The sequence below is a fragment of the Opisthocomus hoazin genome, chromosome Z, assembly GCF_030867145.1.
Source record: "Opisthocomus hoazin isolate bOpiHoa1 chromosome Z, bOpiHoa1.hap1, whole genome shotgun sequence".
Lineage (NCBI taxonomy): Eukaryota > Metazoa > Chordata > Aves > Opisthocomiformes > Opisthocomidae > Opisthocomus > Opisthocomus hoazin.
This window is the reverse complement of record NC_134454.1, coordinates 73105136-73118865: the sequence shown is the minus strand read 5'-3', so window position 1 is coordinate 73118865 and position 13730 is coordinate 73105136. Positions and strand designations below refer to the sequence as shown.

Below are 13730 nucleotides of genomic sequence, written 5' to 3'. Positions count from 1 at the left end.
GCAGTAGAAAGCATTCATGGGGAGGAATGAAGAGAACAGAAAAGTAAACTGGAAAAACAGGCATGGCATCAGGAAACAGAAAGTGGGGGAAGAGAGAGATGCCAGGACCCAGCAGACTCAGAGGACCTCACTTCATTTACCTTGTGCATTTGATTTCCTTGTTTCTACTAGTTCTCTGTCCTGTCTTCTGCTTTGTTTGCTTCACCTCTTCAGAAGTCTTTTTGGATAGCATAATTTTCAGAAAAGAAAGTCCTGAACTAACATACTTGGAGTGGTACTGCACTAAACTGCATGCTACATCCAAGACCCACACAATGGAGAAGCTGCCTAAACCGCAAATGGACAAGTACCTCTTGACCAAGACTTTTGCCCCTCAGACCCCTAAACTCCTCCCAATTGAAGAGGGTAAGGCACTGAGACACAGAAGTATAAAACGCCTCCCAGGCTTATAAGAGAGTTAAAACTTGGGAGAAACTTGGTTTACTTATGTAAAGAGTTTTCATTTAATTATTTTCTTCATTTTTTCATGGTTAATTAGGCAATTTTGACAGTTTTCAATGAAAAACCCAATGAAGTCTTAATTAGGATCAGCATCTCTGTAGAGCAATTAGATGAATTTATAATGTACATGCACTCCTTACGAACTGCAGCACAAATCCTTTAACTTGTATAATTGAAGGCTGCTCCATCCTCTGGAATTGAAATTAGTTTTTCCTTTGCAAAGTGGCAAAAGATTAGATGAGGCCACATGTACAACATGCATTTCACAAATAAGAGGAAAGTAATTTTGCATGGGACTATTTAATATATGAAAGTCTGATCTAACCTCTGTACAGCTATTTTGCATCTCTGAAGCATGAATTCTTCACCTCCCATCCTTTAGAAATGATATTTAAATTTGCATGCTCATCATTTGTTTCTTTTCTGATATGGAGAAATTTATCATATATTGTGGATTTGAATCAGAATTCTGGGTCTCCAGGAGACAGGTATGGTCTAGCATAAATAAATTATTGCTTCTAAAATTACCCTACTAATCAGTTACAGCTAATCTAGGCACAGATTTACTTAGAGGGAAAGCACAGGAGATCGCCCAGTGCTCTACATATCTCATCGAGGTGGTCACACAGGTCCAGCTGTGGTGCATTGCTCCAGCTTTCTGCAGCAAAGCCAAGGAGAAGATGCTGCACTGCACAATGTCCCCTTCATATCTGTGTCCAGCCCTCCATTGCTGTGGCCTCATGTACGGATATGTAACATGTGTGTCATAGCACACATGGAGCCGGAAAGGACTTTACTATGCTCCCTATTAAAAGGGCTGCACCCCTCTACCCAATCTTCTTTGCATACAAATGTGCTTGAGTAATGCTAACAAAGAGTAATCCTTGCTAATAAAAAATACACATTCATTCAGATGTATTATGCAAGAAAGCTGCAAAGGACTTGTATACCAGAATGACCTTGTGGAAGAGAACAGAGAACACTCATCCTGAAAAGCAATTTGCTTTGCCAGCAACTTACACTGCTCCCTTTCATTAGTGCTGTTGTTTGAATACTTGCTTTCTCCCACACAAGCAAGTTCTTTTCTCTACCAGAGTTTATGCTTGCACATAAGAATTTTAGAGAAACAGAAAAAAAATAAAACTAGTAGGAATGTAGTGCTTATCACTGGTGTGTCTCAAAATGTTTTGAAATTAATAACACATAGAATAATAGGGACAGCTGCATATTAGTAACATTTTCTTTAAAAAAATCTATGACAAGGAAATTAAAGTCTCCCACAGCTCCCAGAAATATTTAACCATCTAAAATACTATCAGGGTTTCTTTCCATGTCAAAATATCTGACCCCGTGACTGTATAGTATACTATCACTATCACTCTGTAATAAATCTTTTCCTAATCTTTCTCAGTGTGATTTTGACTCATATTCTGTATCATTCATGCTACTACTACTCCCTTCCTTACATTCTGTCATACCATTCATGTGAAGTATTCCTTGAAAACTTTTAACTTATTCTTTTGTTTAGCAACTGGCATTTTTCACTAACTCAGTCCAAGTAATTCTTGCTTTTTTTATTTCTCAGTAGAGCAAGCTCATTTTTTCAGCCTGCTATATGTTATTGGCAATATTAAAGGTTTGCCAGATCGGTTGTCATTGTGGTGTGTCACATGCCAATTGCAAGAAAGTGTGCCAAAACGAAGACACAAAGAGAGAAAAATTAATACAGTCTTGTTCATTTAGTGTAATAAAACACTAAGTTTTCCAAGTTAATTTTGAATAATATTTTCTTTGTGGATACCACAGACATCAATAATGGCTAGAGATGGAAACATTTTTCACTTTTAAATAAATATACTGATTTTTGTTGGTTTTGGTTTTTTTTTATTCAGTAAAAAAATGCAAATGAAGAGAATTGAATTATTTTCTGGTAAAAAATTACATGTTAAAAAGGTTCAAGAATTCTCATTAGCTCTGTGAATCCCTTGAATAAATATGAAAATTCAGTAGCTTCTTCCTCTGATTTTTCTAAGTATGATTTTACACATGAAGTTGATAATATTGTCAGTGAAGTTAAATTTCATATGTGAGTGGAATAATTTCTTTCTAATGACTCTTCTCATCACACTGTGGCCTGTATCTTTTTCCTTCTAGATTGATAATTGTGGGTTGCTTGGGAGTTTTGTTTATTTGTTTGTCTGTTTTACTGTTTGTTTTGGATTGTTCAGATGTCTTAATTCTACATTCAGAAAAGCACCTCTGGTTCTTTTCTTACATCTATGTGAAATAACTTTCAGAGCCACAGCAAGTTCCCTCAAAACTCACTTAAATTTATTTTTCTCTTTTTTTTTTTTGACTTTTCTTATGCCACATGAGAAGCACCAGACAACAGCCAAATATAAATGACTGTGTTAAAACCCTCTTTTTTAATTTCAAATTGCTTTTCTTTCTTTGCTTCTGCCTGACACCAAGGAGCACTTGATTTTCCAGGGAGGACTATTTAGAAATGGACTCCACATGTGCACATCTAAAGGGATGTTAGAGACCTCTAAAGGCAATGGCAACTAACTCCAGTTCCAGGCTTCTGAGGAGAGAAAGAAGAGGCATCCAGTTAATTTAGCAGAGCCTGGGCTGGATGAAGACACAGCAAGACAAAGGAAAGCTAATTTAAACTATTTAAAATGAGAACATTATTGATTCATCTAGTGTTACTACACCCAAGTCTGAGTTTATTTCCATAAAACCTTAAATATCGTCCACTTAACCTCTGTATGTTTTCTGGTAATCAAAAGCTTTCAGACTGCTTTTAAAAACTTCTTAATGCATAAATATGTAACTGACTGCAATCAAATAAAAAGATTGTCATCTTTCTTTTTTTTTCCTGAATCAGTTGTCTTATGCTCTGAAATAAGATCACAAGCCTTCTGATCCTAGTTGATACAATTTTAAACGTTTTTACTATCCATACAAATACCTACTTTTCTATCCCGCTGTGCTTGTATACTATCTACAGTGGGTTTGGCCTGTACAAAGAATATATTCTTTTTCCACTTTAATTTTCCTCTCTCTCAAATTCATTACATGCTGTCGTATATTTTCATAAAAGTAAATAGTATTTGTTTCTTGTTGTTTCAGCCATAATATTATTCATGGGCTCTTTGTATGTAGCAAAATTCTGATACTGTGTTCATCCAGAAAAAGGTGAGTTGGATGACATCAACCATATGAGGTCCTTAGTAGAGTTGGTTGGGAAGCAATAAGTATGGAAAAAGGTAAAGGAGAGGAGTGCGGTCTTTTTCACAATGATTTGCAGCTAAAGCAAGGAAAGTATTTTAAAATTGAGAAAATATACCAGCAAAATAGAAATCTGAATGTTGATCTCTCACAAGATATTTTAGTACATATGTTGAGTCTACCATGTCCTTTCCTCATAATATTTCATAACTAGCAAGTTGCCCGTTTTAGCTGAAAAAATTCTCTGAGTCCTAATAATCTTCACAGCTCAACATGCAGTGTTTGATACAACAAACCATATAAACATACAAAATACATTAATACTATCAGTTAAAACATGTGAAACTAGTGACATTTGCATACAGTACCTGGACCTGGACCTGGTAACATCCAAACTATCTGAATACCTTTCAGGAACAAGTGCCAATGTCAGATTATTTCCAAAGTGGCAACACTTAACAAATTCGGTAACAGACTAGTTTTTCACAGGACCTAGGTCCCTATACCTTCACTTGGAAATCCAGCTTGAATGGTATGCCTTTTGCACTTTGTAAAATGATTTTGTCCTTGGCAATACAGCCTCACTTCTAGGAAAGTTCCTCCCAAAAAACAAAGCATCTGTAAAAATGTTTATGTTCAGCTTTTCTTTCCTTCCACCACAAATTTAATTCTGACCCTTAAAGAACATTAACAAAATATTCTAATTGCATTTTTAACATACTGTATAAGAATGTTCATATAAATGAAACACATACAGATGGTCTAGGAAAAAAAGAGGAAATAGCATTTTACTTTATTGGAGGTTTATATCCAGCCAAAGCCACAGCCTTACCAACACAAACTTTTCAATGAGTGTGTCAAAAAAATGAATCCTATATAATGACTACAAATGTAAGAAGAAAGCAGAAATAATTTGTAAAATCCTTCTGCTGAATTAAGCAAGTTCTGTCCCACAATTTAGATGCAATAAATTCATCAGTATTCTTGGGAAGGTTTGAAAACACTTGCCTGCCAAGTACAGAAGAATCTAAGCAGCATTATAATATGCAGGAGATTTAACTCACTGAGAAGGAGCAGAAAGGTTACAGGAGGCAATTTGATCAAGATGAAGCCTTTCTAAATAATGAACATCAAAATAAGAACCATCATAATTCTGCATGGTTTCTAAACTGCTTTAGGAGTTATTGAATTTATTCCCCTGCTACTGCAAATCTACACGTCATATAACTCCTTATACAGAAATGAAGCCACTTCAAAACCAGTTACATTTTCTTTCTTCATCAGTCCTCTAAGAATATTATTTCAAGAAGCTCACTGGTCTTCTATATATAGTTCTAAGCTTTATTCTAAATTTCAGCCTAAATGTAAGCAGATGAAGTTTAAATCAGGTAATGCTTAATACAAAATTATCTAGCACCTCCAAAAGCTCCTGTTCCTTGGTATTTCTCTCTGGAGCGTTCATAGATGGGAATCATGTCTGTTCCCAGCCTTGTCCAAGTAGTCTATTCTACTTCTCGTTCAGAGGACAGCATACTGTCCCTCTTCTTTTTCATCTATTCTAGTGTGAGTTCATCTTTCTCCAACTGTAATTACTAGAAGTGTACATAATATTTTAGAAGAAGTCTCACCGATTCTTTCTTTTATTTCTTTCCTATCTAGTGGAAAACCAAGATGCATTGAAACGGTTGTTTGCAGTCATTCTATGACCAGTTTCATCACTCAGATTCCTCATTTTCTCCTCGTCACTTGCAATTGCTGTGCTTCTCATCTTCCATTTTTTAGCAGCAGCTTGTACTGGTACCTGAGTCCTTTGATTTTGAATTTTTGAATTTCATTCTATTCCTGTCACTTTTACTCCCAAAACTCAACTCATTCTTTCTATAAAGTATCTTGATCTTTCTACAATATCAGTATCTGAAACTTTATACCTTCCTAAGCTTCGTACCATCATTGAACTCATCAGCACGCTCCTGAAGGTATGCAAGCCAAGTGACAATATTATGCCTTTAGGTATTTTTCTACTAGGCTTGCTCCAGCTCAATATCTGGAAAAGCCGCAATGGGTCCACAACTGAACTGGAGGAAGGACTGGTAGTAGTTTATCAAAAGCGAAGAAAATTACTCTCGTACACCAGTTTTGCTTGTGAGAGCAGGATGAGGTCTACACACCCTAAAGCAAATCAGTTTTGTCTGGATGACATGTTACAGTCTACATAGCAGGTGTCACACAGAAGAGATCCCAGAAACTTCTTATACATCCTAATACTAAAAGAATTTTCATCTTTATAAATTTTCATCTACTGCTACTTTCATAATATCAATTGAATCAAAAGGCAACGAACTTGACTATCACCAAAACTGCACTTTAAACAGGAACTTCTAGAATTATAAAATTGACGGCTCTCTTTGTGTGTTAAACAGTCTCGAAAAACGTGAACTGACAACAATGACTGAAAAGTTATTAGTGCAATACCCTAGCTCAGCTTTCTAAAAGTGTGTAATTTAAACCAGTTATCCTGACTCCCTCTCTCATAACCAGAGACAACAAGGGGAAATTAATCTAATTTCTAATTCAAGTCATGAATAGATGGAATAAATTCACCTTTGTCATCCTTATCTCTCTCTCCATTGACCCTAAAGGAGGTCTAAATGACTAGCACAGAACAATTAGCTAAACATCAACTGTAACTATGTATTTTAAAATAATAATTTATTTAAAGATTCTTAAAATATTAATCATTCTATTGTGAAACACATATCTATAACATCTGATCCAATAGAAAAATACTAAAGGATTACTTTCAAATTAAATCTTTTGCCCTTATAAACATGCTTCTAAAATTTTAAACTTAAAAGAAGATATTTAATAAATTTGGTTATCAAATGAAGAAAGTGAATGCTGCAGGGAGGTACTGAAGAATCTTTAGTTATCAAATGTCAGGTGAGGATTTCATACTTGTGTTTCAGATTCCGTATGGAAAAAAGCAGACAGGTGCTCTGCATTGGAAGGGCAATAAATGACATTATGACATTCTCTCTGAAGGAAAGTAAGGGAACGATAGTGTGCCAACACATCACTGAATAACAACTGAAAAAATGCACTGAACTACAGAACTGTCTGACATAGAAATGATTTAATTTTAATCAAGCAATATAATTATAATATTTCTCCTCTGTCTAACCTTTTAGCAGTGACTACCCCATGATTCAGGTGACTGTCAGTCATGTCATCTGGCAGAGTGTACGGCATTTCAAAAACCAGCTCATCTTAATCGGTTTTCCAGTAAGTGTTGAATAAAAAGGAACAGCCCAAACACTTTCATATTATCCGAATGGCTTTTTCTTGGTAGAGTGTTTCTGTATAAACACACAGTTCATAATATGAAACAATTTTCCAGTATTTTTTAATCCCTGTGAAAATTCACTGGGTTTACACATCACGAGTTCAAATGCAGTTCTGCACTTACCACTAAACATAAGCAGGCATCATTGATGCCAAAATCCTTTTTCTCTGTGCCATTGTGCTGCAAGGCCTTGAAATGAATTGAAAGAGCTGAGGAGGTTTACCTCTCCTTTTGTCTTCTTTGCTGGGCACAAGATTTTATTTTCTACCTACAGACTTTTTTTTTTTCCAGTGGAGAAAAGGGTGAAAAACTTCCTGAAGTAGTTTGGGAGCAGGGGGAGGGAATAGTTTCAAAGTATCTAAACATCCCATGTCTCAGTTTGAAATAAATTTGTTTATTCATGGAGTTTTAGGCCCCTCACTTTATAGGACGTACCAGACAGACCATCTTTCAGGAAAAGCGGTGAGGTTCAACAGGGATCCCCAGATACAGAACAAGAGGGATGATTATTTAAGCAAAAACAGTTTAATATTGAAGCTATGCAAAATGAAATGTGAAAAGTTTTAAGCTAAAACAAAATTACACATGATGGTCTTTTTATTTGTGGAAAATGGGCATAATTTTCTTGGAGTGTGGAAAGGATCACGGTTTTGGTGGAAAATTTTGCTCTGTGGAAAGTGTGCTTGGTATTAAAAATATCCACCTTCCCCTCAAGCACTGTTATTGGAGTGCTTGCTCTAAGCTCTGGAGATAACGAGCACTGTATGGACATGGACAGAACTGAATGATGATCACATATTTGCAACGAACTGCAGCTGGGGAGAGGCTTTGTCATATTCACTACATGATAGGTTTTATTACCTCTACCTCAAAATTATTCAGATGCATAAGTGGATTTGGAAAGCAAATAATCATGGAATTACACATACAGTTAAATATGCAGGAAAGTTCAATTCCTAGTTAAAAATGAAACATATCAAAATAGCACTGTGGTTTACAATTCACAGAAATATCTGTAATATCTACTACACTTAAATTTGGTCTTCAACTGAATGTTGACTTATCACTCAAATTACACTAACGAAGGAAATTAAAAAATGCACACTGAAGATTCACCTGACCAGAAATTCACAGGAAATTAATTTTTAAGCAATATGTATTTGTCATGTGTTGAGATTTCATTCTGCAGTTGAAGAATAACTGCAAGTGCAATGAACGAGTACTGAAAGAACATAAAGGAGAAAAGTTTCTCTCTTTATGAAAAAGGAGTAACAACACTTTTTAAAAACAATCTTTCAGCAAAATATACTTTCTAAGATTTAAAGGATAAGATTCACAAAATTCCGTGCAAAGACCACATATTGAAAAAAAATAACTTCCACTTAAATATACTATTTTGAATGAAAACATTGTGCATTTTAAAGCAGCCACATTGCTAAAATACCTTATAATGTACTTCAGTTAAATTCCGTATATTCTATTATGCAATGCTAGTAAAATGGTATGTAGAAATAACATTTGTTCCCCTCACAAAAACAGGAATGTGTAATTTCATTTGGCACATTTCCCCTTTTTGATGATATCTATCTCCCTCTCACAGGAAATAATAAACTATTTGCTTTTTTCACTCAGTCATTTGAGAAATTAGATAATAGATTGTTTACAAGCTTTTAAAATGATGTCTTAACCAAGTAGTCAGGAGTTCCAGCTCACTAGCTGAGCTGCGCAGCTGTATGTTTAAGTATCACATGATACTGCTTCTGTTTGCTGAATGAATAATCTAATCTGTGTAAATAAAAATAATGTGTGAAAAAAATCCCTGAGGCTTGATTCTCCCAGAAGAATTTGAATAACATGAAACAATCATAGACAGCAGACTACACTTTAACTTCCAGTCTGAATTCATAAGTGGATTCCATGTTAAAATAACGATAAAAGACATTAAGTTACAGATTAATGGCAAAGCAATGAGAATAATTGTATAGCTTATATGTATTAATGGCTATTTAACAGATTTTCAATTCAATTTTCTCTTGTCACATTTATTCAGAGAGTCTGGTATTTTTCTTTTCTTTAACTGCTTAATGTGCCACCAGCTGCAAGCATTAGTCCTGACACAGTGGTGTAAATAAGGTAAAACCAGTATTCCTCCACATAAAAAATGGGCAACACTTATTTCTGGCCCAGACATTGTCTGACTGTGGGAGTCTGGGCAGGGCATGTAGATACCACAGAATTCAGTTACATGCATCTTTTCTGTCTCAGACTGCGAACAGTGCTACTTAATGAACCTGTCAGCTGGGTGATACAAGGTTCTCCAAAGTTATTATCTCCTCTCTGCAGTTGTTGTCAGTTGCACAATCCATTCACCAAATGTCCATGTGCCTCGATTCACAGCTACAGAGCCAAACAATAATATACTGGGTCTGCTGCTATGTATTAGCTGTGCTGATGCCTCTAGCCTGGTGCTTCAGCTACCAGCAGCTAGAATGGAGTAGAAGACATGAGCACCAGTCAGCTCTCTTCTACAGTAACGGAATCCTACCTCACTAGCAACTATTCCTCATTATTGCAAGGCCCTCGCGTTATGCAAATACAGCATAGGTCTAAGCTTTTACCTACTGCCCTTGGCTGAGGACCTCAACAGATTGCCGGAGGACAGAAAGGAGAGAAAGATCAAAACCACCACCTTCCCAAGCTATAAAGAATTCTGGATAAATATTCCCAAAGTGTTTAAGCTCAACTTCTATTCAGTCCCACCCAACGTTTAAAAGCATTATCTTCTGTAGCTGCTATTATGTATTTGCTCTATGCATTGCTCATTCTCTTCTGTATGAAAACATTTTTTTTTGTCTGTATAGGAGTGGACTCATTGATTCTGTCCTAATAAAAAAAAAATCTCTTTAGGCTCCTGCTTCTTTTTCACTGGAGGGCTGTAGCCTGTTTCCATGCGCTTGGCAAAAGGCGACTCATCCTCCACTGGAAATTCAGCCAGAAAACAAGGAACTTTGTTGTACCCCCTTGCAAGGGTTACTGTATGTCTGGTGTTTGTACAGCTCATCCTTTTAAAATCCTTTTCATCCTAGCTTTGACTGGGATTACTAGGAAAAGAAAGAAAGAAAGAATCACAGAATCATAGGTTGGAAAAGACCTCCAAGATCATCAAGTCCAACCATCAACCCAACACCACCATGCCTACTAAACCACATTCCGAAGTGCCATATCTACAAATTTTTTGAAAGATTTTGCATCTTCAAGTATCTCCATGTTTGAAATGGAGACAAGACTCAAATCCCTGTCCCTCTCTTGTATGTGTTCCCCCAAACACACTGCTAAAAGGAACGATTTCCATTTCACAAACACCTCTCACTTATGCGTCATCCTCTGGCCTCCTATGGTAGGTTATTTCATGAGCCAGCTGAACTTCTGACCTGACCATCAAGGCATCAAAGGACAATCTCTAACCAAAGATTTGGTCAAACTTGAAGTTAGAACTAACCTTAACATTTACTCATAGGACGATTATCTGTGATGATAACCACATATACAAAAAATGAGGAATCACAGATGGTTCTCAAATGACCAGAGGTCTGGCTGCGTTCAGAAAAGACACCAAACAGTGAACTCGCGAATCAACCATCTGGTTGTCTTATTTCAGTAGAGGCAAAGTAATAAGCTCACCTGTTCATCCCACAGTCACTGAATGGCTGAATTCACTACGAATCCAGAGATATTTCTACAGTCTCCTTTTGTCACTGCTACTCTTCTTAGCATAGAGATATTTTCACAAGAAGGAAAAAAGAGTTTATAATCAATCATAGATCAAAATGAAAGTTTCCTGCTGAATGCTGTGATAGGTTCACTTTTATAGTTCTTTATCATGAGATGGAACTGAAGTGATTTGTTCAGCCTAAAAGCTATCATGTGTTTACTATCTATTTTTCACTAATTACCCCCCAAAGAGTACTGTCGCTTGCAAGAATGCTTTAAGCTGTCATTTTACTTACACACAGTAATTAAACCTTTCCATTCAATTGACACAAAATACACAATCTCTTATTATTGTTCTTTTCAATTAGTGTAATTGAGAAATTAATTAAGTTATAGGGAATCTTCTGAATAGGATTTGTTTTCTTAGTCTGTTTTTTATCTTGCGCAAATTTGCTTTTTACTGTTTTAAAAAGGGGAGCAGAGGGAAGGATCATGAAAACCGAGCTCAGTTCCTCTCTTCACAGAGGCAATGACAGAGCTCTGACTTAATGAAATAACTATCAAAGCCCTGAGGCATGAAAAGAAAAGCATCTCTTCTCCATACTACTATAGGTGAAACTGTATCAAGTCTAAGGCAGGATGATTTTCTTTTTTAATGAGAAAAATACTGTACAGATGACAGCTTATTTGAAAATATCAGATATGCTGTAATGTCTCCTTGAAGTTGTCAGTTTCAAAGTGAAATTTAATACCTATCCAGTCATCTTGTACAATTTTCCTTATCTTTTGAATGCTTTAGATTCCTTTTTCTTTCTTTACAGTTCGCCTGTGCCAGTAAAACAGAATATACATTTTAAAAAGTGCCTGGAGCGGAGGGAGAGGAGGCAGGAGAAATTATTCCCCACGCGCACCCTGGGGAAAGTATGGGCTGAGGGAGATCCTCTCTGCTCTGCTTGGTCACTTTTCAGTTCTGTGCATGAGCAGCAGTGTGTGCAGCTCGGGGACCTGTGGTTGGGACCTCTGTCCCTAGGCACTGAATGCATGCTACCTTTGATGCTGACTCTGAATACAGGGTGGCAAGTGTCCATTGCCTATTTTATTTGAATGAAAATTTTTTAGAGATGCATGTTGGGTCTGCCTATTGGAAGCAGTGGTTTCCTGTGGCACGGGCTTTACCTCACCCCGTTGGTCCTCCAATGCAGAAACACTGCATAATGTTGAATTCAGCATGTGCTGCAATGCCTTTAGCTAAATAGGCATGCTTAATTGTTAGCATCTCACCCACAGGAAAGCCAGTTATTTCAAGAAGCAATTTGAAGTAGTAATTTAGAAAAGGAATACAGAAAAATGAATAATTAGGTTGAAACTATGTAACTTTATATCTATTGTTTAATAGTTGCAATGAAATGAAGAAAAAGAAATTTATTAGCACTGTAACTGTTACATCTGCTTGGTGTTGTGCCAACAGCTATGCTACTAGCAGCACCCACCAACACAAGCAAGACAGAAACACCGGCATGATACAGCTGCTGATCCTGGAAATTCTGGCTCTGATAAGACTTAAATATGGATTGCCAGTTCTTTTTTGCATGAATTAGTGGAGAATGCCAATTCATCAAGAAGAATTTGCTTTATAAATGGATCAATTTCAAAGGCATGGCAATAAGTTTATCATGCACGAGACAGTCTGTCCAACGCTAAAGGGAGAGGCAAAGAGATTCTTCAGTGAACAAAGATGGCCCAGTTGCTCAGTTATACAACGTATTGCTTTTCTTGATCTCTGATTAGAGACCTGAAACTGGCCTTTCATTACACAGCAGTGTCCTAATGATAAGGAAATGGTTCTTCTAGGCTGGGCATCTCTCAGTGTCTTTTCTGCTTTGCCTAATAAGCACGTATCAAGGTAGAGAGAGACTTGATACCCATAAATGTAAAATTTCCACTTACTATTGTGATTGTATGTAACCTGAAATGACAGGGTGTTTGGTGCTCACATTTGGAGGAGACATCCCCGTGTGCCCAGCACCATAATAAAGGTTACCTGCTTAATAGTCTTCCGACTATTGAGTCTTCAACTCCGGCTTTTCACGGCGTGAGACAGAAAGTTCACTTGTTCTTCATAGTGATAGAAATAGCAATGTAGATGATCACATTTCACCTTGCTTTTCCAATGAAGTATAATCACTTACACAGAGCCAAGGTGGTGGGAAACACTGACTAAGACTCTCCCCATGCAGATGCTACTTGTGGGAAAGAAGGGTCTGCACAAGGCCATTGACTCCAGTGAATCTACCTCCTTGCAGGCATTTCACAGGTAAACCCCTGAGTCAGTGTCAGACAGCTGTAGTATTGAGATGTTTTTTAAAAACTGCAGGAGCTTAGAGGACACCAGAAAGCCTCTGCTATAAGCAGGTAGCCTCATTAATACTATTATTATTTCATGATCTATTTTTTAACATATACAGTCTGAAACCTTCTTGCATATTTTATTTGAGCATACAGCTTGTTACTGCATGATGCAAAGAGCCCTTCCACTTACAAATGAGAATTGGAGATTATAATTTATTTATTTAGATAATCTAACATCATTTATTAGACTGTTCAAGTCTCCAGCTTCACCTGAATCACTGAGGTTAACACACAATATCACACAACATTCACGACTCAGCCTTCTGCACTAATGTCTGCAACAGTCTGAGAAACTGCTTGTCTTCTTCATGTTCCCAGCTGTTGTGTTTCATTCATTCTTACAAAATACATGTAATCTTCTTATCTTCTTTTTCTCCTTACCTTGTCTTTGTCTAGTCTTGAAGTATAAACACTTCAGAGACATCCTTGGGGAAATTAATCAGTGGCACCTGGAGATAAATGACAGCCATAGATGGCAGTAAAGTAATACTCCCGGCAAGTTTTTGTACTCCCTTGAAAAGCATCATTATAA

The 13730-nt window shown here is 36.6% G+C and overlaps 1 protein-coding gene across 1 annotated transcript in view; it reads right to left on the bottom strand.

Moving 5' to 3' along the window:
• HCN1 (hyperpolarization activated cyclic nucleotide gated potassium channel 1) overlaps positions 1–13730 on the bottom strand; it is a 210775-nt gene that overhangs the window by 45977 nt on the left and 151068 nt on the right. The gene's annotated exons all lie outside the window — the stretch shown is intronic.